Source organism: Callithrix jacchus, chromosome 6, assembly GCF_049354715.1.
Source record: "Callithrix jacchus isolate 240 chromosome 6, calJac240_pri, whole genome shotgun sequence".
Classification (NCBI taxonomy): domain Eukaryota; kingdom Metazoa; phylum Chordata; class Mammalia; order Primates; family Cebidae; genus Callithrix; species Callithrix jacchus.
Window position 1 is genome coordinate 12,121,471 of NC_133507.1, and position 25,751 is coordinate 12,147,221.

A 25,751-nucleotide genomic window follows, 5' to 3' on the forward strand; every position below is an offset into this window, starting at 1 on the left:
TATTTGCTCTTTCGATTAGCCAGGGGGTCTTTTCCTTTTTAGTGTGTCTAGATCCTGAGTTGGGGGCCCCCTGGGCAGACACCCTCTTTTGCCCTCTTTTTGTCTTTGCTAAAGGCACATTTTTAGTCTCAGCCTGGCATTGTGACTCTCCAGGCATCCCCTTCTTTGAGTCACTATCAGAGGACATTAAATCCTCCTCATTAGCTTGTGGCGACTACGCCTCATCAGTTACAGACAATTGCTTAGAGTCACCTGGGTTCTTAGAACTGTTGAGGGTGCTTTTATCGAGTTCTCCCTTTAAGAGAGACTCTCCCTGAGTAATTACATTGGCAATGAGGGGGTCATGGCATCTCTGAGTTAAAATTTCATCTATCAGGTTCCAATAAGAAAAGGCTGTGACTGGGACCTTCTCGGGTCCAAAAGCACGGTAATAATCTTTTAAAGCATCTCCTGCCCTTTTCCACTGTTTTTGGTCTATGGTTCCTTCCTGGGGAAACCAAGGGCAGACATCCTGAAAGTAGTCAAAATATTTACACAATCGTTTTATTTTCACCTTTACTCCCCGTGCCTTTAAAGCCTTACTTAAACTCTATGAACAACTCATGCTGGCTGATTTCCTGTCCCATATTCGCCGTCTGCTTACCGGAGCGTGAGTCCGTGGCAGGTTCCCATGATGCTCTTTCCTCCGGGTTTCTTAATCCTTCTGTGCCAGCTGACCTCGACGGCATCCCTCACTGTGTCCCTCGTACTCGAGCTCTCACGTTAGGCGCCAGTTTGTCCCGACCCTAGGGAGGGAGTGGTGATTAAAAGAGAGACAGGAGACGCGGAGAATGGGGACAAGTCAAGGATCTGATCAAGTCTCCTTTGTTAGCTACAAGGTGGTTGCTTATAAACAAGCAAGGGCGGGAAGTTCTGAGGGCTGAGGTCAGAGAGCAACCATGGAGACAAGACTGCAGGCTAGCCTCCTGACTAGGAGGAATGTGAAACTTGGAGGTTTAGATAAGAGGAACAAAAGCTTAAGCAACATAGTTGCAAGATGGCTACTGCTCCCCACACTCAGGAGGCTGAGGTGGGATGACTGCTTGAGTCTGAGAGTTTCAGAATATCCCGAGAAACACAGTAAGACCCTGTCTCTTACAAAGTTTTTTTTTTTTTTTTGAGACAGAGTTTCACTCTTGTTACCCAGGCTCACCGCAACCTCCACCTCCTGGTTTCAGGCAAATTCTCCTGTCTCAGCCTCTTGCATAGCTGGGATTACAGGCACACGCCACCATGCCCAGCTAATTTTGTGTGTGTGTGTTTTTAGTAGAGATGGGGTTTCACCATGTTGACCAGGATGGTCTTGACCTTGTGATCCACCTGCCTTGGCCTCCCGAAGTGCTGGGATTACAGGCATGAGCCACCGTGCCCGGCCAGTGTTTATTTAAAGTGTGGTTGCACGTGTAGTTCCAGCTATTCCAGAGGCTGAAATGCAGAAGGATCACTTGAGCTCAGGAGTTCAAGGATGCCCTGAGCCATGATTGCACCACTGCAGTTCACCCTGGATGACAGAACGAGATGCCATCTCTAAAAAAAATTTAAGATTTCAACAGAGCATGTATTTTATGTCACTTATTTGTTATTGGTTTGTGATAAAATTGAAAATTTAGTATTATCAAAAACTAACTTCTTGTTTGAGAGACTGCTATTAAGAAAGGGAAGGCAGCATTTCATCATTCCTAAAATTGTGGTGAGACTTTTGACATCGCAGTTTTCATTGTTATTCATACATATGTAATAAGAATCCAAAACCAGGACTAGAAACAAAACTCTTTGTCAGCACACAGAAGGTGAACCTGCTCAGCTTTCTCATGGTAATGTCTGTATGTGTGTCGCAAATAAGTCCAACATCACCCTCCCCCCTATGTTGTACATACTCTTTGGAGAATAGAGAGCACCTTTTATATTCCTATGCCAATGCTTCTCAGCTGAGGGCTAAGGAGGCACTTTTCCTTCCAGCAGACATTTGGCAATATCTGGAGATATTGTTGGTTGTCACAACTGGGGAGGAGTGGTGTGCTACTGGTGTCTGGAGGGTAGGGGCCAGGGATGCCGCCAAATATCTGGCTCAAAATACCGCTAGTGCCAGGACTAGGAAGCCGTGTTTTGCACTCCTAGTACTTGGCATGATAATTTGCACATTGGTGGAGCACCATGTAGCTTGTTCATAATTGACAAAGGGTCAATCTAAATACACCATTTTTTTTTCTATTTAAGAATTAATACCTTAAAATACATAACTGACTGCAGGCTTCATTTCTTCAAAACACTTTTATATTTACTGCCTCATCTGATAAACAAATCTCTCTATGTCAAGAGGAGAGAAAGGATATATTAGCAGAAATAGCACTGGATGTAGGGTCTAGGTTAAACCTGAGTTCCCTTATCAGCTGTAGATCCATGGAAAAGTCAGGAAAACACCTTGGGTCTTACTGATTTTTCATTGCTAAAATGATGTTATAAAATAATAACAATTATTATTTTTAGTTTTAAGACTAGTACTTGGACTCAAGCAGTATGACAGCATCCCCACATTACACATCAGAAAATTGAGACACAAATTAATTAATTTCCCATTGTAACATGACCCTTACAATCCAAGGAAGGGGTCTCAGTCATCTCACCTGCTCCTAGTAAGATGAAACGTCAACCTATTAAAGGTTTTTGCCTATTATTATCATTAATTTTATAGACATCTCAATGTGACCACAAATATGAGACAGAAAACTTACACTGAAATGGGTCATTCATGTCCCGTTTTTTTTTTTTTTTTGAGACGGAGTTTTGCTCTTGGAGTGCAATGGTGTGATCTCGGCTCATGGCAACCTCCACATCCTGGGTTCAGGCAATTCTCCTGAGTAGCTGGGATTACAGGCATGCACCACCATGCCCAGCTAATTTTTATTGTATTTTTAGTAGAGACGGGGTTTCACCATGTTGACCAGGATGGTCTCGATCTGTTGACCTCGTGATCCACCCGCCTCGGCCTCCCAAAGTGCTGGGATTATAGGCGTGAGCCACCGCGCCCGGCCTCATGTCCCCTTTTTTTAAGTTGACAAATAGCCATACCCAGGTGTAGAGGTGAGCCCATATGCACATCATGACCCTAGCCTGGAAATATAGTTATTTCATTTTCTTTTTTTCTTCCTTACACCTTCACTTTCTGAGCAGCTTTAGAAACACATCTGCTTTCTATATGTTGAGAAAGGAAAACATGAATGCTTTATTATGCCCTACCTAATCTAATACATTACATCACTATGGACCGTGTTATGTACAAAAAAAATCCCAGAAATCTCTAGAGGTACAGAGGCACAGAACGACCTAGAAAAGAAAGCTTCCTTGGACAAGGAGATGCCAGGGCATCCCTCAAATCTTCAAGCAGCTAGGCTCATGGGTCCAATCCACAAGTGATCACTTAATCCCCTAATAAACTTTATTTATAGAAGAGCACTTGAGATTGCAGGCCACCTGTGCACATCTGCTTGGAAGAGCCAGTAAGGTCTGGACAGCAGCCTTATTCTATATATAATCAGTGAGATAAGTTAAAGTGAGTAAGAGTTGGACAGTGAGACACTTCACAGTGCATTCCCTGGACACATAAGGAGCACTCTCACATAGCTGTACATGATTTCTTTCAGACCAGAAGACCACCACTATCAAGGCAACCCTCCAATATAATTACTGTGAGGAGAGAAGCCCTTCTCAATGCCCAGTTTGTAATTAGGCAGGAATCCAAGTACTGTTATGGTCCACTGATCAACGTTACCTTAGTGTTTTTATCTTTTCAAAGAATAAGCAGTGTCTGGTCACCATATTGAAGTTCACATTATATATTCTCAGTTCTATTTATGAAAAAGACATCCTTCCAATTTCTTTTGAAATAATCTTTGAGAAAAATAATATTCTAAGGAGTAAACCATACCTAATAGAAAACTGAGCAGAAGATTTGAACAAGCAATTCAGAGGAGAAAATGCAAATGAACTATAAAATGAAAATATTCTCTACCACATGAATTTAAAGCAGAGAAATAAAATGAAAAATTAATAAGATACATTTTTACTCCATTATCTAAAGAAAAAAAAACGTTAGACAACGTCAACTGTTAAAAAAGATATGGAACAAAAGAACTGTTGCCCATTGCTGGTGACATAAATTGATTTACACTATTTAAAAAGTGATTAGTCAATATCCAATAAAGTTGAAGATGCCTGTATTTTATCACCTAGCAATTTTATTCCTCAGTATATATGCTAGAGACACTCTTGCATATATATACTATTAATAGTAAGCATAACAAAGAATGAAGCATTGCTTATAAAATAACACTGAAAATAATAGAATAGGATGTTTTTAACCATGAAAATAAACTAGAGTCACAAGTATACACGTGGTGTGTCTCAGAAATAAAATTCTGAAAATTATTTGGGTGCATAAGAACACACAAACTCAGTAGAGAGGTGATATACAGTATGTATCCATATGTATAACATTTACATGTATGATATATCTATATATATACGCTAGAATACATATGTATCATACATGCATATGTGTTCTTGCATGTATGACACATGTACATTCATATTCATATGTATATATACATATAAAATCTAGAAGAAACATTCACTTGGGTGTGCTAAAATGTATAATCTTATCTCATTTCTGCAAAGTATTTTATTCCTCTAAGGAAAATCAATCAGCACTCTAAAATAAAGCACTCATCTCCTTTGTGTGTGAGTGTGTGTATGTGTCTGAAAGAAAGAGAACATATAATAAAAATGTTTGGTAATTGCTATGGTATAGGCACTGACAATCAGAACAGATAGTAGCTACACCATTGTTTTGGCCATATTGGAGCTGAATGTCAGCCTTTCCTGTGTGTTTTCAAGATTGCACAATGTGCAATGATAGATCCAAAATAAAATGCTATCAAGAAACTCCAGATCTTGATAATGCACTAGATAGAGGCCATCACTTCTGTATTAAAATGAATCATCTGTGAGGGTCTCATGCTTTGGGTGTTTCTGGGCAGTTCAGATTCTGATTCTAGCTCTGTTAGTCACTGGATTACTCTGAAATTCTAGCATTTCATTACATAACCTCTATTTCAGACATCCTTTTACACTCAGCAGTGGTACAGAAACCTTTGTCAGCATTCAGAATTGTGGCTCAGGAGATAGAATCCCATAGGATAGATAACAGTGATTTAGCTTTTATCTATCTGAACATGTACATGTGTGTTTATCCAAAAAAAAAAGAGAAAGTTACTAATGCATATGCAATAAATTTTAAGTAAAGACATGGTTTCCAGTATCAAAAACTGCTCTTGGAACCCTCTGGTTTTGAACCATTCTACATGACCTGAATAGCTTCATTGCACCACTAACTTCTGCCTTTATTTGGCAGGTCAGAGAACAAATAAATGCAAAGAGTTAAAATAAAGAGAATGTTCCTCCTTGACCTTCACATTCTCATTATTTACTCCCAGGTTGAAAGAACATGAAAGTTACTGCAAAAGCATTTCAAACATCATCATGATAGAGGGAATCAAACAATTAAGAATGAAACATCAGCCAGGCATGGTACCTCACACCTGTAATCCCAGCACTTTGGGACGCCAAGGCGGGTGGATCACGAGGTCAGGAGTTCAAGACTAGCCTGGCCAAGATAGTGAAAACCTCTGTCTACTAAAAATACAAAAACTAGCTGGGTGTGGTGGCAGGTGCCTGTGATCCCAGCTACTCAGGAGGCTGAGGCAGAGAATTGCTTGTACTTGGGAGGGGGACGTTGCAGTGAGCTGAGATCATACCACTACACTCCAGCCTGAGTGACAGAGCGAGACTCTGTCAAGAAAAAAGAAAAAAGTGAAACATCAATATAAAATTCTGATGATTCATCATTGAGGGGCTGATGATTCATATTGGTATGGAAAGAAGGCAGGTAAGACATTTTCAATTCAAAATGTTTTGAAAGTCATTTTAAAGTTTTCATTTATGTGTTGAAATCAAATCTTGCAGCCTTTAATCACTTGTTCTATCGGCAACTAACTTGTACATTTCCTAAATGTTAAGATGAATTATAAATTAAATTAGGAGGCAGTCAGTAGCACTAACTCATTGACTAAGTATTTCCATACACATACAGTGGGATGAACACTGCAGCACAATAAAAGTGCACTAAATCTGTAACATTCTTTAATTTCCAAACTGAAAGAAGAAAATGTACAATAGTTTCTGTTGGGTATGATGAAACAAAATTTGGGAATGATAGCATTGATAGAAAAATTAGAAGTTAAAATTTGAGGAAATTAAAATAGAGGGAAGGTAAATGAGCATACGAAAATATTCAGCGACGTAATAATCTAGCACAGTTGGAAGTCACCCATGCTAGGCTGTCAGCTCCAAGGGAGCAAGGGAAACGCCGGTTTTATTCTCAGCTGCCTGATACATAGAAAGTATTCAAAAACCTCTTGCTCAATGACTGGATGACATGTAGCAGACTATAATGTAAGTGGGATGTGTAAAATGAAAGTTAAAAATGAAGTTAGGGCTATATTGTGCAGAGTCCTGAATGCCAGACTAAGCAATGTAGCCATCTACTTATATGGGAGCCATGTACTCCCATCATTTGCATATGGGAATTCTGTCCAGTAATAGCTAATAGCTCTTATTAAGACAAAGTCAGAGAAAACAGCCATCAACTCTGGAAAAACTATAAAAAGCAACCACTCAAATGCACTGGGCAGTGAATAGTAGAGGCAGAACCTGGACAAGATTTGACACTTGAAAAAGGGAATAGTTATCTATGAATATGAATATTTGATTTTCAGAGATTATTTTATAGAAGACAAGTCCCAGACTGCATATCACATCAAATATGTAAGAAGCCTATAATTTCACTAATCTGAAGAATGAGAGAATTGAGTTTAGGGCTACTACAGCCAGCAGAAAGTGGGGAAGAAATCCTGGAAAGGATAAAGCAAGAGACAGGCATCCTCAATTCCATGAATCAACTCTGCCCCAATACTCGAATGAATCCTAAATTATGCCTGTACAAAGTGAATTCCAGACAGCATCGCTAAAGTTAAGGAACAAGTCTGAGAACAGATGATCAACCACAAGGCAGACAGGGTTTGTAGTTTGAATTTTGCCAAGTTAACAACCAGCTTTAAAAATAATCAGAGTTCTTTGAAAGAACGTAACAGAATCCAGAATCTCTACAACATGTTACTTAACATATTCAGAATAAGATCTACAGTTATTTCACACAAATCAAATAGGCATATAATACATATTTTACATAGAAAAGATAACGATTTCCAATTCCCAGGTGACCTAGATGTTGGACTTAGCAGACAAAAATTCTAAAGCAGTTTTCATATCTGTGCTGAATAAAGAAAGAAAATATGCTTATAATAAGCTAAAAGATAGGGAATGTCAGCAGGTAAGTCCTAGAAATAAAAAGTAAATATCTGAAATACAGAAATAAAATTACTAGAGCAGAATGGATTTAATAGAAAAATGGAGATGACAGGAGGAATTCAGTGAATGTGAAAATTAATCAGTGAGAGGTACTCAATCTAAAGATACAGCTAATATTGAAAACAAATTATCAGAGCTTCAGAAATTAAAAGAAAGTAGGAACCCCTCTCCTATGCCCAGGAGCATACTGGGTACCCTTCCCAACATCCTACCCCAAACCCCCTGTCCCAGCACAAAAATAATGGAGAATCTTGAGTCCCTTCAAGGGAGATTCCAGGCACCTAGCAAGCCTTGAGAAGTAAATGAGCAACCTGATAAGCAAGAAAGTAATAATAGCTTAAGACAATAGCCAAGGAAGTTAGAGCCGTGAGATATTTTTAGTTTCTATCAAGAAGCAAATAACATCTTAACACATGACCCTGGTTTTTTTTCAGATGCAGGAGTGATACTGAGGAACTGAGGACTAGTTCCAAGGGTCTTCCTAAGGGGCCTGGAAGAAGTCACATCTACAAGCCAGAACTTATGTATCTTTCTGCTGACCCAAAATTTTTAAATACAACTTCTCTTCCTGAACCAACTGCAAATCAGAAAATCTTAGAAAAGCCTCTGCTTCAAGATATCCCATCTTTTTAAATCAAAGCAATGAATAAGTTCCATATGATCTATGACTTTGCCTGTGACTTCTGCTTTCTTGAAATATACCCATTTCTTTAAAGACACTTGCTTGAAAGCCATCAGGAAGATGAGTCTGATGCATGCACTCCCACATTCTCCATGCCAGGTACCCTGCAAATAAATGCCCTCCATTCTGCAGTGGCAAACCTCAGTGTGAATATTTGGCCACTGTGTGAATATTAACCCACTGTACGAGTGGACTCACTATTGTTTGGTAACAAAACCCATGGGGGAATATAAAAAGCTCTAACATACAGATTATTCGTGTTCCAGGAGACGAAAAAAACAAGTAGAAAAAAACATTTTAGGAAGTGATGACCAAAAATTTCTCAAAGCCAGAGTTTCATAAGCTCATCATCCTCATATAGGGTGCATACAAATAATACCATACATTTTCTCATAAGCATTAGACTGCTGAAAACCAACGAAAAAGACGGACTCCTAAACCTGGCTGACAGAAATGTCATAATGTTTAGAAAAAAAGACAATTTGTCATGGCTCTCTAATAGAAAAATTGGAGGCCTGAAAATTGTGAAATACTGTCTTAAAAGTTCTAGGAGAAAAAATATATGTACACACACATGTATATTTATACACACATATATCAACCCAGAAATGTACAGGCAGTGAAAATATTTTTTAAGAGTAAAAGAAAAATAAATACACTTCCAAATCAAAGAAGAGTAAAAGATTAGTCAGAAGCAGAATTATGCTATAAAAAAGTAAAGATCTTCAGGCAGAAGGGAAATGATGCCAGATACAAAACCGCGTATTTAGAATTGAATAAAAAAGTCTGGAAATGTGTAAATGGAAATGATAAATACTCAAGATGTGAGGAATCAACGAAGATTTTTGAGTATAAGTCTGAATTATTCGTGAGCTTGTTATTCATTTACTAATCTGTGAAATGTTCCAAGAAAATACAAAAAACATTTAAAAGATAATATTATATAGCTATGATATGGTAAAATGTATATTTGTTCTTTTACCCTGTTTCTGGCAATACAATTTTTAAAACTCCTTAGAATCTTCAAAGTGAGTGTCTTTTTTTAAGGTAATGAGTTGACTGATAGCTGGTAGTCCTGGGAAGCTTCAGGATGGGGGTTGGTCATCTGAATGACCTAAGCAGGGTTAGAGGATTGGGACATTCAACTCCAACCTTCAAGGAGGGGAGAAGGGCTGCAGGCTTAATCTTAAACATGACTGAGAAAAATATTATTTTAAAAAAACAAGCTGTAATTGACTTTTCATGAGAAAAAAATGAAGGCAAGAAAATAGTGAAATATGGTCTTATAAGTTCTTAAAAAAAAAAAAAAAAAAAGGTACCCGCATGTTTATAGTTAATAGCCAGTGAATTGATCATTGTCTACTGATCATCAATCCTAAATAATTTAATCAATCATGCCTATGGAATGAAGACTTCATAAACCCCCCAAAAACTGGGTTTGGGGAGCTTCCAGATAGACAAACAGGTGAAGGTGTTTGGTACGTGGAGAGGGCATGGAAGCTCTGTGCCCCTTCCCATGCCTCGCCCTATGCGTCTCTTCATCTGTGTCCTTTGTTATATCCTTTATAATAAACCAGTAAGTTTAAGTGTTTCCCTCGGTTGTGTGAAATACTTTAGCAAATCAATGGAACCCAAAGAGGGAATCTTGATTTATAGAAGCACAAGCAAAATAACCTGAGGCTTGCAATAGGCATTGGAAGCAAGGAGATTGTGGGGCAGTCTGGGGGGACTAGGCCCTTAACCTATGGGATCTAACACAATCTTCCAGTAGACAGTGTTAGGATTCAATTGGAGGGCACTCACCTGGTGCCACTACAGAATTGATGGGCTGCTTGGGCTGCTTACTAGTGAGGAAAGCTCTACATATATTTGGTCACAGAAGTCTTCTGTGTTGATTGTTGTGGGGTGAGAGCAGAGGAAAAACAATTTGAGTTTTTGCCACTCAGAAGCATTTTTAAAAACCTATAAAATGAGTTGTAATGAAAAATAAAGCTAGGTTAATAATTTGGAACAAAAATCTCACTTGTGCACAATATATTGATGGTGTCTTACACACTTGACAGAAGCCACTCATAGATCTATGATTTTAATCTACATTAGTAAGAGACTTAGACCTGGTTCATTGCTCGGTCCTCAGCATCCACAGGTAAAAAGGTTAAAGAAAGACATTCTGAGAAACAAATGAGAGGCAGATATCAGAACATGAGATGCTTTTGGGAAGAAGGAGGCACCATTGGTTACCATATCTGTAGGTTCTACAAGGCAAGGACACACCAGAAACTCAGGAAAAGGAGAGCTAGCTCTGATACCAATAACATCCAAACCCAGAAGTACAGCTGGCAGACATTCAGAGACATTATAGTTCAAATTCTTGTTGTTAGCCAAGAAAACTAGGGCCCCAAAATGTTAAATGACATCTCAGATGTAAAAAAAAAAATTTCATATCAGAATGAAAGGCAAGAACTCAGACAGAAAGAACTGAAGTTGGTGATTTATTATTGTAGGTCATATAAAGAAATATCAATAATTTATTTATCTAGAAGAAACAATGGTCTAGTAGCAACATACTACCATTTAACTTATGCAAATTCCATAATACACACTCTGCTTGTTGTTTCCATCTCTCTTAAAAAATAAAGATACAATGGGCTGTACACTCACCTGTGTACAGTATACTATCATGTACATTCTATGTGAGCTATATTTATTATATATACATTACTCTCTATAGAGAGAGATCTAGATAAGGTGTAGATCTTCTGCACTGAGAGAAAAATGAATTTTGTCTTGTTAGAGCCACTTCACACCTTGGGTCTCCTCTTTGCAGCTGCTTATCTGTAACCTAATAGAGAAGTTGTAACCAGGAAGTAGGGCGCTGCCATAACAAAAATATAAAAACATTTGGCATTTTCTTAATGGTTTAGTGGTGAGTAGCAGAAATACAGATATCCCATCTTGGGAAGCTAGTGTCAAACTACTTGGTTACAACTTTTAGGCAGACCTCAAGTTTTTAAGGACAAATGATTTTGTATGTTGAATGCTCCATGCTGCTTCTAGCAAAATCTCAAAAGAGAGTAAACCTGAGTAAGAATATGCAGGCAAAATGGAATGAAGTTGAGCTCTGGGGATTAAGAAATACCTTAGCGGGGAGAGATCCAAGATGGCCGATTAGGAGCAGCTCAGGATTGCAGCTCCCAGTGAAAGCATGGAGGGTGAGTGGATGCTGCATTTCCAGATGGATTTTTATTGCCCACAGACCAGGAGATTCCCAGGCAGAGGAGCCCTACGGGTCGCCAGCACAGCTGTTTCGGCCGGCACAGCTGTTTTGGCCAGTGCCCCAGTGCTACGGTTCTCTGCACAAAATACATGGGTCTGGGCACCATTTTAGCTGGGGATTGGAGCTCCTGTGATAGAGAGTCACCCACTCAACTGATAAAAAAAAAAAAGGAAGGACTGAAACAGGGAGCCAGGCCAGGAGATTCCCTGGCAAAAAAGCACCATGAATCTCAGTGCAGCTGTTTCAGCTGGTGCAGTGGGTCACTGTATGGGAAATCACACAGATCCCGGCACCTTTTCAGCAGGCGACTGGAACACCAGAAGACAGAGTCACCCGTTCAACTCAAAAAAAAAAAGGGGGGGGGCTCTAAGGCAGGGAGCCAAGTGATCAAGCTCGGCTGGTCCCACCCCCACAAAAAAACAGCAATCTGAAATGCTCTGGATTGAGAGTTGCACAGCAAGCACAGCTGAACCTGGGACAGTCCAGCTCTGGGGGGGAGGGGTGTCCACCATTACCATGGCAGTCCACCACTACGGAGGTAGTCCACCATTGCCGAGGCAGCCCACCATTGCCGAGGCAGCCTGCCATTACAGAGAGAGTCCACCATTATAAAGGTGCACCACCATTGCTGAGGCAGTTCTAGCTATACCTGTATAAACAGGACTGCAGGGAAGTTCACAGGGCAGCTGGGCAGAGCCCACAGCTGCTCAGTAAAGCCTCTACAGGCAGACGGTAACTAGGCTGCCTCCTGGCTGGTCAGGGCAGCCCTGAAAAAAGGCAGCAGCACAACAAAAACTCATAAATAAAGCCCTAAATCTCTGGGACAGCGTGCCTGGGGAAAAAAGGGGGGAGCAGTTATGAGTTCTGCTACAGAAGACTTAAATATACCTGCTCAGCAGCTCTGAATGAACAATGGAGCTCACAGCTCAGCACATGAGCTCCTGTAAAGGACAGACTGTCTCCTCAAGCAGACCCCTGTATATCCAAAAAGTCACCTCATAAAGGAGAGCTCAGACTGACATCTGGCGGGTATCCTTCTGGGACAAAGATAGCAGAAGAAGAAACTGGTAGCAACCCTTACTGTTCTGCAGCCACTGCAGGTGATCCCCAGGCAAGCAGGGCCTGGACTGGACCTCAGCAGTCCTACAGCAGAGGAGCCTGAATGTTAGAAGGAAAACTAAGAAACAGAAAGAAATAACTTCATCATCAACAAACTGGACGTCCACTCCGAGACCCAATCTGAAAGTCAACAACTACAAAGGCAACAGGTTGATAAATCCACACAGATGGGAAGAAACCAGTGCAAAAAGGATGAAAACACCAGAAACCAGAATGCCTCTCCTCCTACAAAGGATCACAACTCCTCACCAGCAAGGGAACAAGGCTGGATGTAGAATGAGTGTGATGAATTGACAGAATCAGGCTTCAGAAGGTAGGTAAAAAGAAACACACTGCCAGGTGTGTACCTATGCAACAATCTTGCATGTTCTTCACATGTACCCCAAAATGTAAAATGCAAAAAAAAAAAAGAATCTGAAACTAAATGAGTTACTGTTTTAATTAATTTGTTAAATTTATTCACTTTGTTTTTAGAGTAGATTTAGGATTACAAAAAAAATGAGCATAAAGTGCAGAGTTCCCATAAACCCCCTTACATCCCTGTCATACAATTTTCCCTATTATCTTGTGTTAGTATGGTACATTTGTAACAATTATTGACCCAATATATATACACATCATTATTAATTGTAGCATACGACTTATATTAGGATTCACTGTGTGTAATCCTAATATAAGTCGTATGCTACAATTAATAATGATGTATATATATTGGGATTTTGATACATGCATAAAGTCATGTTTTCACCATTTTCACCGTTTTGCTCTATGGATTTTGATACATGCATAAAGTCATGTTTTCACCATTACAGTATCATGCAGGGTAATTTTACCATCCTAATATTCACTATGCTTCTTCTATTCATCCCTCTCTCCTTACCCCAGACCTCTGGCAACCACTATCTTTTCATTGTCTCTATAGTTCTTTCACTTAACAATATGTATTTCAGCTTTTCATGCTTGATGGCTTATGCCTTTTCATTATGTAATATTCTGTTATGCCAATGTATTCCATTATGTTTATTTATCTATTGAAAAACATACCGGTTACTTTCAGCTTTTGGCAATTAGGAATAAAAGCACTATAAACAACAACAACAAAAAGCTTCTCTGAGCTAAAAGAACATGTTCTAACCCAATGCAAAGAAACTAAGAACGTTGAGAAAAGATTTGATGAAATGCTAACAAGAATAAACAACTTAGAGAGGAATATAAGTGAATTGATGGAGCTGAAAAACACAACATGGAACTTCGCGAAGCATGCACAAATTTCAACAGCCAAATTGAAGATCAACTCAATGAAATAAAACGAGAAGGCAAGATTAGATAAAAAAGAGTAACAAGAAATGAACAAAGTCTTCAAGGAATATGGGACTATGTGAAAAGACCTAATCTACATTTGATAGGTGTACCTGAATGTGACGGAGAGAATGAATCCAAGCTGAAAAATATGCTTCAGGATATTATCCAGGAAAATTTCCCCAACCTAGCAAGGCAGGCCAATATTCAAGTCCAGAAAACACAGAGAACACCACAAAGATATTCCTCAAAAAGAGCGACCCCAAGGCATATAATTGTCAGATTCACCAGGGTTGAAATTAAGGAGAAAATACTAAGAGCAGCCAGAGAGAAAGGTCAGGTTACCTAAAAAAGGAAGCCTATCAGACTCACAGCAGATCTCTCAGCAGAAACCCTACAACCAGAAGAGAGAGGGGGCCAATATTCAACATCCTTAAAGAAAAGAACTTTCAACCCAGAATTTCATATCCAGCCAAACTAAGCTTCATAAGAGAAGGAAAAATAAAATCCTTTACAAACAAGCAAGTACTCAGAGATTTCATGACCACCAGGCCTGCTTTACAAGAGCTCCTGAGAGAGGCACTACACATAGAAAACAACAACCAGTATCAGCCACTCCAAAAACATACCAAATGGTTAAGAGCATCGACACAATGAAGACACTGCATCAACTAACGGAAAAAACAGCCAGCTAGCATCCAAATGGCAGGATCAAATTCACACATAACAATATTAACCCTAAATGTAAATGGGCTAAACACCCCAATCAAAAGACAGACTGGCAAATTGGATAAAAAGCCAAAACCCATCAGTGTACTGTATGCAGGAAACCCATCTCACATGTAAGGATATACAAAGGCTCAAAATAAAGGGATGGAGGAAGATTTACCAAGCAAATGGAGAGCAAAAGAAAAAGAAGCAGGAGTTGCAATTCTCATCTTTGATAAAATAGACTTCAAACCAACAAAGATCAAAAGAGACAAAGAAGGGCATTACATAATGGTAAAAGGATCAATGCAACAAGAAGAGCTAACGATCCTAAATATATGTGCACCCAATACAGGAGCACCCAGATATATAAAGCAAGTTCTTAATGACTTACAAAGAGACTTAGACTCCCACACAATAATAGTGGGAGACTTTAACACCCCATTGTCAATATTAGAAAGATCAAGCAGACAGAAAATTAACAAGGATATCCAGGACTTGAATTCAGACCTGGACCAAGCAAACCTAATAGACATTTACAGAACTCTCCACCCCAAATGCACAGAATATACATTCTTCTCAGCACCACATCACACCTACTCTAAAACTGACTACATAATTGGAAGTAAATCACTCCTTAGCAAATGCAAAAGAATGGAAATCATAACAGTCTCTCAGACCACAGTGCAATCAAGTTAGAACTCAGAATTCAGAAATGAACTCAGAACCACACAGTTTCATGGAAACTGAACAACTGGTTCTTGAGTGTTGATTGGATAAATGATGAAATGAAGACAGAAATAAAGATGTTCTTCAAAACCAACCAGAATGAAAACACAATGTACTGGAATCTCTGGGACACATTTAAAGCAGTGTCTATAGGAAAATATATAGCAATAAATGCCCACATGAGAAGCAAGGAAAGATCTATAATCGACACCTTATCTTCAAAATTAAGAGCTAGAGGAGCAAGATCAAAAATTCTCAAAACCTAGCACAAGACAAGAATTAACTAAGATCAGAGCAGAACTGAAGGAGATAGAGACACAAAAAACCCTTCAAAAAAAAAATCAATAAATCCAGGAGCTGGTTTTTTGAAAAGATCAACAAAATAGACAGACCACTAGCCAGATTAGTAAAAAAGAGAATAATCAAATCGATGCAATAAAAAATGATAAAGGGGATATCACCACAGATTCCACAGAAGTGCAAGCCATCATCAGAGATTATTACAAACAACTCTATGCACATAAACCAGTAAACCTGGAAGAAATGGATAAATTCCTGGACACTTACATCCTCTCAAGTCTAAACCAGGAAGAAGTCGAAACCTTCAATAGACCACTAACAAGATCTGAAGTTGAGGCAGCAATTAAAAGCTTACCACCCAAAAAAAGCCCAGGTCCCAATGGGTTCACAGCTGAATTCTACCAGACATACAAAGAGGAGTTAGTACCATTCCTTCTGAAACTATTCGAAACAATCCAAAAAGAGGGAATCCTTCCCAAATCATTTTATGAGACCAACGTCATCCTGATACCAAAACCTGGCAGAGACTCAGCAAGAAAAGAAAACTTCAGGCCAATATCCATGATTAGCATAGATGCAAAAATCTTCAATAAAATACTGGCAAACCGACTGCAATAGCACATCAAAAAGCTTATACACCATGATCAAGTGGGCTTCATCCCAGGGATGCAAGGCTGGTTCAACATATGCAAGTCTATAAACGTAATTCCCCACATAAACAGAAACAAAGACAAAAACCACACGATTATCTGAATTGATGCAGAGAATGCCTTTGACAAAATTCAACAGCCTTTATGCTAAAAACCCTCAATAAGCTAGGTATTGATGGAATGTATCTCAAAATAATAAAAGCTATTTACAACAAACCAACAGCCAATATCATACTGAATGGGGAAAAACTGGAAGCATTCCCTTTTGAAATCTGGCACTAGACAAGGTTGCCGTCTCTCACCACTCCTATTCAATATAGTATTGGAAGTTCTAGCCGAGCAATCAGGCAAGAAAAAGAAATAAAGGGTATTCAAATAGGAAAGGAGGAAGCCAAAATGTCTCTATTTGTAGACCACATGATTGTATATTTACAAGACCCCATTGTCTCAGCCCAAAATCTCCTGAAACTAATAAGCAACTTCAGCAAAGTCTCAGCATACAAAATCAATGTGCAGAAATCACAGGCATTCCTATACACCAATAACAGACTTAAAGAGACCCAAAACAAGAACGAACTGCCATTCACAATTACCACAAAAAGAATAAAATGCCTAGGAATACAACTAACAAGGAAAGTAAAGGACCTCTTCAAGGACAACTACAAACCACTGCTCAACGAAATAAGAGAGGACACAAATAGATGGAGAAACATTCCATGTTCATGGTTAGGAAGAATCAATATTGTGAAAATGGCTGTACTGCCCAAAGTAATTTACAGATTCAACACTATCCCCATCAAGCTACCAATGACCTTCACAGAACTGGAAAAAACCACCTTAAACTTCATATGGAACAAAAAGAGAGCCTGCATAGCCAATTCAATTCAAAGCAAAAAGAACAAAGCCGGAGCCATCACACTACTGGACTTCAAACTATACTGCAAGGCTACAGTAATCAAAATAGCATGGTACTGGTACCAAAACAGAGATATAGACCAGTGGAGCAGAATGGAGGCCTCAGAGGCAACACCACACATCTACAACCATCTGATCTCTGACAAACCTGACCAAAACAAGCAATGGGGAAAGGAGTCCCTGTTTAATACATGGTGTTGAGAAAACTGGCTAGCCATGTGCAGAAAGCAGAAACTGGACCCCTTCCGGACACCTTACACTAAAATTAACTCCAGATGAATTAAAGACTTAAACATAAGACCTAACACCATAAAAACCCTAGAAGAAAATCTAGGCAAAACCATTCAGGACATAGGCATAGGCAAGGACTTCATGACTGAAACACCAAAAGCATTGGCAACAAAAGCCAAAATAGACAAATGGGACCTAATCAAACTCCACAGCTTCGTCACAGAAAAAGAAACAGTCATTAGAGAGAATCGGCAACCAACTGAATGGGAAAAAATTTTTGCAATCTACCCATCTGACAGAGGGCTGACATCCAGAATCTACAAAGAACTAAAACAGATTTACAAGAAAAAAACAAATAAGCCCATTCAAAAGTGGGCAAAGGTTATGAACAGACACTTTACAAAAGATGACATACATGAGGCCAACAAATATATCAAAAAATGCTCATCCTCACTGGTCATTAGAGAAATGCAAATCAAAACTACATTGAGGTACCATCTCACACCAGTTAGAATGGCGATCATTAAAAAATCAGGAGACAACAGATAATGGAGAGGATGTGGAGAAATAGAAACACTTTAACACTGTTGGTGGGAGCGTAAATTAGTTCAACCATTGTGGAAGACAGTGTGGCAATTCCTCAAGGACCTAGAAATAGAAATTCCATTTGACCCAGCAATCCCATTACTGGGTATATATCCAAAGGATTATAAATCGTTCTGCTATAAGGATACATGCAAACAAATGTTCATTGCAGCACTGTTTACAATAGCAAAGACCTGGAACCAACCCAAATGCCCATCAGTGGTAGACTGGATGGGGAAAATGTGGCACATATACATCATGGAATACTATGCAGCCATAAAAAATGATGAGTTCATGTCTTTTGTAGGGACATGGATGAACCTGGAAACCATAATTCTCAGCAAACTGACACAAGAACAGAAATCAAACACTGCATGTTCTCACTCATAGGTGGGTGTTGAACAATGAGAACACATGGACACATGGGGTCTGTCATGGGGGAAATAGGGGAGGGACAGCAGGGGGTGGGGAGTTGGGAGAGATAGCATGGGGAGAAATGCCAGATATAGGTGATGGGGAGGAAGGCAGCAAATCACACTGCCATGTGTGTACCTATGCAACAATCTTGCATGTTCTTCACATGTACCCTAAAACCTAAAATGTAATTTAAAAAAGCCTTAAACTTAAGTAAGAATCCAGATTTGGGGGCTTTTAAGTTGAAACAGCTCCCTGCATCCATAGCCAAAACAGCAAGTGATAAGCTTCCAGACTTTTTCAAGTATTGCTCATTAAAGTTTGTCAGCCAGAAAATGAAAGCCTGTCCAAATAGAAATCAAATGATGTTGTCTTTTTACTCAAGATTGCTATTTCAGAGGATGTCAAGGAAATCGCCATTAACAGGAATATAGGGAGATAGACCAAGCACAGAAGCCAGAAAATAGAACTAAATGTAGAGGCTTCAGAGGTATAGGTCCAGAAGAGAATTTCGAGTGTGGTTACTTACACCCGGTGCTCCCTGGAAGTAAATAGACTGAACACCTGTAAGTCTGAGGAAGTTTTGTTGCCAAAGTGACTCCAGGCTGAGTCTACAAATGCCTGCACGTTTTCAACATCGGAAGTCAATCTGATCCTCTGTCTTTAACAGTTACAAAACATTGCAACTTCAAGAATGGAAGTTAATGAAAAAGAACCTCTCAGATGGTGGAGCCCAAACTCTTCAACCAAGATGGAAATGACGGTTACTCCCAGAAAGAAGAATCAGGACCCAATCAAGGATATTTGCTGCTAAAGCGTATTTGCAATGTTGTCCGGCAGGATTTGCTCATCATAATGAATCATTGACTTCTGTGTGTTTCCTATTTTTCTCAGTGAGGGTTTTCTTCATTATTCTTTTTCCCCATTATATTTTGGGTATTAGGGAAGGAGAGATGACTTGAATGTAAGTTTATAGGTCACTAAACTGAAACAAATCACAGATGGGCTTGGCGAAGAATAATCCACAGGTGGCCTGAATCTTTGAACTGGTAGCAGTAACTGAATGAGACTTTGGGTTGTCCCCGTGGGATCAAGGAAAATATGCATCTAAAGAGAAATTCATGGTTTGGTTGGCTATGCCAGGCAGACTAGTGTAGAAGACTGGTTTTCTCTTAAAATCCATCACCTCTTATTCAATATAAGTAGAACCCAATAGCCTAGAACTCCCTTTTACTGGTCCACAGTCTCCTTAGGGTGGCCATAGCCAGTGAGCTAGAGGCTGTGTTTCACATCATTCCTTACATCTCAGTGTGGCCATGTGACGGATCTCATCAGCGATATGTAAATGGAAGTAAGGGACTACATTGTATATTACTTGCCTTAATCCTCCTTACCTTCTGATCCTGCCTTGATTAAACACAAAAGCTGCAAGAGGAAAAGCATCTGGATCCCTGAGGGATTTCTGGGAACAGAGTTACTGGGCTGGCCTAGCACCTTGTTCTCTACACCCAATGTTATTTGAAAAGGCCTTTGTGATTTTATTTATTTATTTATTTTAAATCTTTAGCACCATCTTTGTCTACACTCCTGCACTCTAAGCCATACAAGGGCTCATTTTGATTAATATAATTGTCACCTTTTTTAGACATTAGGAACTAATTCACAGGCAAAGTGCAATGTCACTATATTGTTAGTCTTTAGCAAGAGTATCCTGCCTAAATGATCCTTCTACCTGTAGTTGATCTCTTTCCATTCCCCTTACCCTCACTGTTAGGAGAATCACTGAGGGCTGGCCACCTTGGAGAATACTGTGCTGTGTTACCAATGAGCTGGTATGGAGAAAGCTCATGATTTAGGCTATTTATTCCTCTTTTCTTAGTACATCTTCCATCCACAGGATAAATTGGATAAGAAAATGAGTGGGAAATGTTCTAGTTTGCTCTTTCCCTCCTCTCCCTCCCATCAGCCTTGAAGAAGGCCCATTTCCCTTGCCAGGTAGCACAGGAAATATTTTTCTCTTTGATTCTCATTTGGTCTTCATTTTACACCCTTTCTGCTGCCACTTCTCTAAACTGGATATAGTTTTGCTGGTGGCTTTTCTTTCTTTCTCCCTCTATCCTGCTTCTGTCTGGGTATTAAATTAACTCCTATATCCATTTTTCTTCACTTTTCTGCTTTTTACTGGAGATGTGGATAAGTTTCCTGTTTAGAATATTGAATACTATGTCAATACACTTTTAGAGATATATGGTGTTCACTTCCTGTTATCTATGACCATAAGCAACTTTTCTGTCCCACGGATTAATTTATTCTGAGTAGTTTAGTATTTTCTCTAGGATTTCTTTTACAAAGGAGGTATGTAGGCTGGGCGTGGTGGCTCAAGCCTGTAATCCCAGCACTTTGGGAGGCCGAGGTGGGTGGATCACGAGGTCAAGAGATCGAGACCATCCTGGTCGACATGGTGAAACCCTGTCTCTACTAAAAATACAAAAAATTAGCTGGGCATGGTGGCGTGTGCCTGTAATCCCAGCTACTCAGGAGACTGAGGCAGGAGAATTGCCTGAACCCAGGAAGCGGAGGTTGCGGTGAGCCGAGATCGCGCCATTGCACTCCAGCCTGGGTAACAAGAGTGAAACTCCATCTCAAAAAAAAAAACAAAGGAGGTATGTAGTCTTCTAGCTTGGTCACTTCCAGTCTGTATTAGTCCATTCTCACACTGCCATGAAGAACTATCCAAGACCAGATACTTTATAAAGAAAAGAGGTTTAATGGACTCACAGTTCCGCATGGTTGTGGAAGACTCAGGAAACTTAACAATCACGGTGAAGGCACCTCTTCACAATGCAGCAGAAGAGAGAATGAGTGCCGGCAGGGGAAACGCCAGATGCATGTAAAACCTTTAGATCTTGTAAGAACTCACTCACTATCACCAAAACAGCGTAGGAAAACGGCCTCAGTGATTCAATTACTCCTGTGCCCCTCACACGACTTGTGGGAATTATGGGATTTACAATTCAAAATGAGATCTGGGTGGGGACACACCCAAACCATATCATTCCACCCCTGGCCCATCCCAAATCTCATGTCCTCACATGTCAAAACACAATCATGTCTTCCCAACAGTCTCCCAAAGTCTTAACTCAACTCATTCCAGTATTAATCCAAAAGTCCAAATCCAAAGTCTCATCTGAGACAAGGCAAGCCCCTTCTGCCTACAAGTCTGTAAAATTAAAAACAAGTTACTTACTTCTTAGATACACTGGAGGTACAGGCACTGGGTAAATACCTCCATCAAAAATGGGAGAAATTGGCCGAAACAAAGGGGCTACAGGTCCCATGCAAATTTGAAATTGAACGAGGCAGTAATTACATCGTAACCCTCAAAAATAATCTTTTTTAATGACATGTTTCACATCCAGGTCAAGCTGATGCAAGAGACAGGCACCCACGACCTGTGGCTTTGCAGGGTACAACCCTCTTCTCAGCTGTTTTTAATGGGGTGGCATCAATTGTCTGCAGCTTCTCCAGGCACACGGTGCAAGCTGTTGGTGGATCTACAGTTCTGGGTTCTGGAGGATGGCCCTCGCCTCACTGCTACTTTAGACAGTGCTCCAGAGGGGACTCTGTGTGGCAACTGCAACTCCACATTTCCCTTCTGCACTGCCCTAGTAGAGGTTCTCCATCAGGACCCTGCCCCTGCAGCAAACTTCTGCATGGACATCCAGGTGCTTCCATACATCCTCTGATATACAGGCAGAGGTTCCCAAACCTCAATTCTTGACTTCTGTGCATCTGTAGGCTCAACACACATGGAAGCTGACAAGGCTTGGAGCTTACACCCTCTGAAGCCATGACCTGAGTCGTACTTTGGCCTTGTTTAGCCATGGCTGGAGCAGTTAGGATATAGGGCACCAAGTCCCTAGGCTATACACAACAGGGTGACCATTTTTTTTCCTCCTAGGCCCCTGGGAGGCACTGAAGGGAAAACTGCCATGAAGGCCCTGACATGCCCTGCAGACACTGTCTTCATTTTCTTGGTGATTAACATTCAGTTCTTATTACTTATGTAAATTTGTGCAGCAGGTTTAAATTTCTTCCCAGAAAATGGGTTTTTCTTTCCTATTGCATTGCCAGGCTGCAATTTTTAAAATAATTTTATGCTCTGCTTCCTCTTGAATGCTTTACTGTTTAGATATTTCTTCCACCAGATGCTCTAACTCATCTGTCTCAAGTTCAAAGTTCCAAAGATCTCTAGGGCAAAGGCAAAATGCTGCCAGTTCCTTGGCTAGCACATTACAATAACCACCTTTTCTTCAGTTCCCAAAAAGTTTCTCATCTCCATCTGAGACCACCTCAGCCTGGACCTCATTGTCCATATCACTATCACCATTTTGGTCAAAACTGTTCAACAAGTCTCTACGAAGTTCCAAACTTTCCCATATCTTCATGTCTTCTGAGCCCTTCAAGTCTCTAGGAAGTTTCAAAGTTTTCCACATTTTCCTGTCTTGTTCTGAGCCCTCCAAGTCTCTGGGAAATTTCAAAGTTTTCCACATTTTCCTGTCTTCTGGGCTCTCCAAACAGTTCCAACGTCTGCCTGTAACCCCGTTCCAAAGCCGCATCCATATTTTTGGGTATTTTTACAGCAGTGCCCCCACTGCCCTTTGCCAATTTACTGTATTAGTTCAGTCTCACATTGCTATGAAGGAATACCCAAGACTGAATAATATATAAAGAAAAGAGGTTTCATTGACTCACAGTTCTGCATGGCTGGGAGGGCCTCAGGAAACTTACAATCATAGCATAAGGCACCTCTTAACAGGGTGGCCTGAGAAGGAATGACAGCAGGGGAAATGCCAGATGTTTATAAAACCATCAGATCTCTTGAGAACTCAGTATCTAAGAACAGCATGAGAAAAACTGTCTCCATGATTCAGTTACCCTCCACTGGGTCCCTCCCACGACACATGGGGATGGTGGAAATTACAATCCAAGATGAGATTTGGGTGAGGACATAGCCAAACCATGTCACCATCTGTCCCACATCAGTGCTGGGGCCTACCTGGCTAGGCCTTTTTCAACAAAAGATATCTCCATTGATTTCAGCTCCTGGTTTTCTGTTTATAAAATAGAGTATGACTGTCTTCCCAGATTGTCCTATTTCTCTTTTGAAATGGTTACCCCATATATACCACAGACAGCCATTCTCTTTCCTATCTGTGGACACTATATGTCTTTAAAAAACATTCACTCTCTGTCATGTTGCCATGTTCTTTCCTTCTCACTGCCTGTCCAAATGCAGCCAATTGTTCTAATTTCTTTAGAGGTTTTTTTTAATCTTTATTTTTACAAATAATGAATTACGGTATGTCTATTTTTCTGGAGGTTTTTCATACTCAGCCATTTATTATGAATACTTATTCATCTAGCTCATTCCTTTAACTAGCTGCTCAGTATTATATAGTATTAATACGCCATGATTTCAGCCCACCTTTCTTGACCCGTCTCCTTCAGTCTCCTCAAACCCTGTGGCCCATATGGACTTTCACATCTGACATCTCTTACCTATACACTGAAACAGTGTTTTATATTAGACTCTAACTTGTATGTGTTTATGAAATAGTAATCCCTTGAAAGTTGGAAGTGTAACTTAGTTTTCTTGTACCCTCATGGTATCTAGGACAATAAGTATAAGGTATTGAATACATTAATACCCTTGGCTGCAAAACTCTATTAAGCATCTTCGTCTTCCCAATGTCTCATACAGTGCCTGGCATGTAGGAAGTGCTCAGTGCATATGTATCCACATGAATGAACATAGGAATGAATGACTCAGTTAAACTTGGTGATTCTGTTTGGAGAAATGTTTTCATCTTCTCAAACAGCAATATCTGAATTAAAATGTGGCACCTTTTAATCTTTTTCTTTCCTCCCTGCTAGGACTGTTCTCATAAAGAGAAAATTGCATGTGTATGATGTTTTGACAAGGGTTTCTATTAATAGAACCTAAAGAAAAAAATGAAAGCAAAGTGAAAATCCTATAAATGATTTTTTTTGGAAGGTTGGGAAACTACTTTAAAGCTAAAAACAATCTTGCAAATTAATTCTCAGGTGATGGCAGCAAGGAAAACATTATCTCTGAGTTCAGAACCAACCCTGGAGCGGGAGGGAGGCAGTGGCAGAGGCCACACTTTAAGAATACTAGAAAAGATTTTATAACAAATTAGGCTCCAGATGAAACTGCTCCTGATGTTACAGGCCATCATTATGCACAGCTATGAAATGCTGGTATGCATTAATAATAAAGATCTGCATTGCCTTCTAGGGAAAAATAGAGTCTCCCTTTAATTAACTTAAATTTTTTTATAAAATTGATTGAAAAGCTGTTATCCTTTTTGATTTTTTTTTCTACTTTCAAGTTTTTTATGCATAGGCCCAGAGCAGAGTCATCCTTATCAGTTGATGTTTTGTAAATGGCCTACTTGCTTTGTGGTTCAGAAATAGCAGAGCAACAAGGCAGAAGCAATGCAGGGAATGGAGTGGGAAGAGGGAAGAAAACCTATACAGTCCATTGCAAGAAAAGAAAATGTTATTTCCTTACAGGCAAGGGAGGGGCTAGCGTTTCCTCACACTAAGGCACTGAAGAGCAGTTATGTTTTAGCAGATGACGTGGCTACTATGAACTCTACATCTATACATCTTAAATCAGGAGGATTGTGCTGGACATCCCTTGGAAGACCATTTCTACTTATGCTTTGTGTGGTGCACGTGTATACCTATATATGTTAATACATTTTCTCTCACTGCAGCTGCTGTGTGTAGGCCACGTCTTTCAGCAGAGGCCTTAAAGCCCACGGCAGTTCACCTGTCAGGGGACATTTGAGGAGAGTCTTCCTCAAAGTATAGGTGTTGGAGTCACTTGCATTTGAGCTGGAGTTGAAACAAGGAAAGTAAATAAAATCATCTAGAGGGAACAGCAAGATGGTAAAATACTCAATGCGCCTGCATTTATCTTTATTTTTCTATGAATCTGGAATAAACTTTATTTGATACATTTTATTTCACACCATGTACTAATACTTGTGGTTCTCTAATGAGATTAAGTTATTTATATATTTCTGGGTTACAAATAAAAATGATGCTTATTTTAGTAATATTGGTGGTTAAAATGCTTAAAGTCATTATAATTGAACAATGGACAATAATAATTTGGGGAAGCAGTAACTTAAGGATAAAAATGGTAACTTAAGGATACAACTTAAGCAGTAACTTAAGGATAAAAGCGCCTAAATACATTCACCTCATCCACTTGCTCTGGTAG

At 39.7% G+C, this 25,751-nt stretch overlaps 1 protein-coding gene and 1 long non-coding RNA gene across 28 annotated transcripts in view; one reads left to right on the plus strand and one right to left on the minus strand.

Moving 5' to 3' along the window:
* The window catches only part of LOC118154464 (uncharacterized), a 924,399-nt gene extending 915,173 nt beyond the window's left edge, over positions 1 to 9,226 (plus strand). For all 9 annotated transcript variants that reach the window (XR_013536616.1, XR_013536615.1, XR_013536618.1 and 6 more), the window contains one exon: positions 7,959 to 9,226. This is a non-coding gene — a long non-coding RNA (uncharacterized LOC118154464). The remainder of the gene's footprint in view (positions 1 to 7,958) is intronic.
* Positions 1 to 25,751, minus strand: part of LOC128932316 (uncharacterized) — a 455,935-nt gene that overhangs the window by 5,629 nt on the left and 424,555 nt on the right. For all 19 annotated transcript variants that reach the window (XR_013536601.1, XR_013536602.1, XR_013536600.1 and 16 more), the window contains one exon: positions 644 to 785. The gene's annotated coding sequence lies outside the window, so the exon portion shown is untranslated. The remainder of the gene's footprint in view (positions 1 to 643; positions 786 to 25,751) is intronic.